Genomic DNA, 4,167 nt, shown 5'->3' with positions numbered 1-4,167 from the left:
TATTTTGAAATATAAAATTTATCCAAATAAAATCATATTAAATAAATAGCAAGATAAATAATTGATGAGAACATCTGTTATATCACATTGCAAAGTAGTTGGATTAAATGTTTGTAGTGTCAAATTTGGCTTTTGCTTAATATCATCTAGAGGAAAGTGCTTTCCATTTGTCTCATTTCATCAACTCTAATTTTCTTTATTTTGAGTATATTCCACATAGAAAGTCTTACTAACCTGTCTCTTATGGAAAGACTGTTTATAACAAATATAAATTTCTGTAGAAAAAAATTGTATTAAGAGTGTGCCCTTAAGAAAGAGTCTTTATCCTTGGCCTTCTCCTCTCCCTAGCAGGATTCTCAGAACATAGAAATCATTGGAGAAGAGTGAATAAAGACTGATCGAATATATACATAATTATCTTTAATTTTTTTTTTTTTTTGTATTTCACCAGGTGAAAGTCTCTTAGCTATGCACCCTTTTAATATTTCAAAATTTTGGGTGTAAGAGTGGATAATTAATGAGAATTGAATTGAATAAACTCCACATATTGAACCATAACAAAGTGCTCAATGATAAAAGAATGCAGAAAAAAAAATCAATTCTGCAATAACAAGATTTAAGATTAAGGTTCTTTATGTCCACATTTTTAAGATATGGGTCTGCCGTGCATATGAATCAGTAAAATTGTCTAAAAATGTCATCAGATGTTCTTGAAGAGTAGAAGAACTGAAACTTAGAAATATGTGAACTAGTGAGAAGTATCATTGATCTCGTGTTGAATCTTAACTAAGTTATATTTCTACAGTGTTCATTCCAAAAATAACAGAACGTAGTCAAGTGCACATGTAATGGTCACATAAAAATGACTTAATTAATGTTTCAAAGACTTTAAATTATCCAGAGTATGTTTTATTATCAAAAACCCCTAAACTATAACTCACTAATATACAATTTAAAGATCTAAAAATGTTCAGTATTATTTAATAGTATACATCCAAATAATTTGTGAGTCAAAGCATGTTAGAACCATTTAAACATAAATGAAAATAAAACACAATGAGTCAAAATTTAGTAAATCAAGTTCAAACAGTGATTATGCATTTTTTAATTTAAATGTTTTTATTAGGAAAAAACTAATGAATATCAATAAAACTCATTTCCATGTAATGAAGATAGTTAAACTCTAAGAAGAATTAAAATAACAATAAAGGTAAGAGGAAAAACAAAAAAAATGAAATAAAAATGCAATAGAAAAAATAAGGAAGTCAAAAGATAATTTTTTAAAGACTATTGAAATAGATAAACCTCTTGTAGGAAAATCTTGATGAGATTAGATAACACATGAATAATAGAACAATTAACACAATGGTTGACATGAGTGGTATCTCCATATACCCAGCATCTTGAAATCCCTAAGTGTGAATACTTTAAACAAATTTTCCAATATCTTCATTTCTAGAAAAAATGGGCAAATTTCTAGAAAGACACAAATTTTCAAATCTGACGCAAGATAGAAATTTAAAATCAGACATCTGAAATCTATCTCTGTGGATCCTCAATGGGCCTAACAGAGTTTAATCAATGGTAAACCATGGATTAGTTCCTTGAAGCCTAAATAAACGTGACTCTTTTAAGCTTCCATAGAAAACTTAACATGATAGTTCTTAAACCTGGCTGCATATTCTTTTTTTTTTATATTCTATTTTTTATAATATAATAGTTTATTTTATATCATTTTATACATTTTTTATCTCAATTGTAATCCCCGTGGGTTTCCCATCACCAAGTCACCCGTGTGCCATCACCATCTGACTGCATATTATGAATATCTTTGTTTTCTTATCATGCATTATGCTAAATTATTTTGTTATTATTTTTATTAATAGTTTTATCTCCCAGCATGTTCAAACCTTAATGGTGGCCCCACCCATGGCACCTACCCAGAGGAGGCTGGCCCTTCTCGGCAGCGTGAGCGTCTGCCTCCGCCGCGGCCGCCTCTCAGTGTCTTCTCGGGCTTCAGGTATCCCTGCCAACCATGAGAAGTCTAGAGAAGAAAAGTGGTGCGTGGGAGCCTATAACCCACGCCTCTTTCAACGCGAAACTTCGGCAGGAATGGGCGACAGGATTTGGCTGTCCTTCCCAGTTCTCCTGATGGCTACTGTGCCCGTTGAACTGTTGCTGGGGGCGGTGGGCTTCAAGCCCTCTTTAGACAAAGACTTCACATTTACGCTTCCGGCCTGCCAGAAGGAGTGTTTCTATCAGCCCAAGTCCCTGAAGGCCTCGCTGGAGATTGAGTACCAAGTTTTAGATGGAGCAGGATTAGATATTGATTTCCATCTTGCCTCTCCAGAAGGAAGAGCCTTAGTTTTTGAACAAAGAAAATCAGATGGAGTTCATACGGTAGAGACTGAAGTTGGTGACTACATGTTCTGTTTTGATAATACATACAGCACCATTTCTGAGAAGGTGATCTTCTTTGAATTAATTATGGATAATATGGGAGAACAGGGACAAAATCAAGAGGACTGGAAGAAATATATTACTGGCACAGATATGTTGTAGATGAAACTGGAAGACATCCTGAATTCCATCAGCAGTATCAAGTCCAGACTAAGCAAAATTGGTCATATCCAAAATTTGCTTAGAGCATTTGAAGCTCGTGATCGGAACATACAAGAAAGCAACTTTGATAGAGTCAACTTTTGGTCTATGGTTAATTTAGTGGTCATGGTGTTAGTTTCAGCTATTCAACTATGTATGCTGAAAAGTCTATTTGAAGATAAGAGGAAAAGTAGAACTTAACCCTCCAAACTAGAGTACTAAAGTTGAGAGACAGAAAAATGCAATAAGCTGTTACAGTCAAGATCATCAATAATCTTTTCCAAAATGTTTTCAGGCATTATTGTGTAAAACCATTGTTAATTTTAATATGAAAGAAAAACCTTCACTTTTGTCGGCACAAATACTCGTTGCTCCAGTTGTATTTAAGTGTGTAACAAATATTTTGCAAATTATACACACACTGAATGTAGCCTTGTTAATAACCACACTTTTCTAGATTCAAAAATAATCTACAAGAATCATGGGCCTAAATGAACACAAACTATGTTCAAAAAGATTCTCTTTCCTAGAAGTTTCTTTATATATGTGGTATTTACAGATTAATTGTACAAGTTTTCAATATACTAAATTAGAAATTAACAGAATTACCTAACTATGGATTTTATATATATATATCTTTGGCAAACAAAAACTGTACTTTTCTTTTATTCACATGCACCTCTAACATTAGGAGCTTAGCTATGAAAAGTAGTGAGATTTTTATAATCAAATGTTTCAACTTAAAATACTAGCAAAAAGTATTAGTTTTATATACATTTAGCCAACATTCCCAAATGATGACATTTTGATAATTCTTAATAATGCAAAGTCATACTTATTAAAATTAGGAAAATGGGTAGAGATTGCTCAATCTCTAGTGACAACATTCTAATTCTCAATAAAGTGTAATGTGTTCAATATACAGGAAGTTTTTAACATGATTTATGATTTAGGATAATACATTATTACCAGGAGTTGTGAAGAAAATATTGCTAATAGATCTAGGCCTAACATAAATATAGCCTTTTCTTTTATAAAAATAATGAAAGAATTTAGGTCAGCTTGGAAATAATCTGATTAAAAGGAAGTTCACTTAAAGTATACATACGTGTGTGTAATCTGTTTGGCTCATCATAACTCAATCCTAATATACACCATGAGGTAACTTCCAGCTAAAGTTGTTGTTTTTATTTTTTTACAATTGTTTTGTTTTGAATTATCTTTTATATTATATCATAAGACCTAATAGAAGGTGAAGCACCAACTATTACAATTTTGTGATTTTCTTAAAATGACTTTTATCACTTTATTTACTGGCATTCAATTAAAGACTGAGATCAACCACTGAATTCCAAGCTATACACACTTAACTAGTATACCCATTTGTAACTGATGAGTTATAAACAATTGACTCAAAACATTTGAGTATAGAAACTCTCTGTAGGTTAGTTATTATTGGTATTAACTAAGTACTAATCCAGGGTTTGGTTTCACCTGTATTTATACTCAAAAAGGGAAAAAAAACAAAGGGAGAAAAAGCGATTTATCCTTCTGCCTATGGGAGAA

General features: G+C 31.9%; 1 pseudogene; it reads left to right on the top strand.

Annotated features, from left to right (window-relative positions):
• Positions 1-2,112: 2,112 nt before the first annotated feature.
• LOC101637650 lies at positions 2,113-2,802 on the top strand (annotated as a pseudogene).
• The last annotated feature ends 1,365 nt before the right edge of the window (positions 2,803-4,167 follow it).

This window comes from Condylura cristata, unplaced genomic scaffold (assembly GCF_000260355.1).
Source record: "Condylura cristata isolate star-nosed mole 26May11 unplaced genomic scaffold, ConCri1.0 scaffold00044, whole genome shotgun sequence".
NCBI lineage: Eukaryota > Metazoa > Chordata > Mammalia > Eulipotyphla > Talpidae > Condylura > Condylura cristata.
This window is presented reverse-complemented; position numbering and strand designations above follow the sequence as displayed.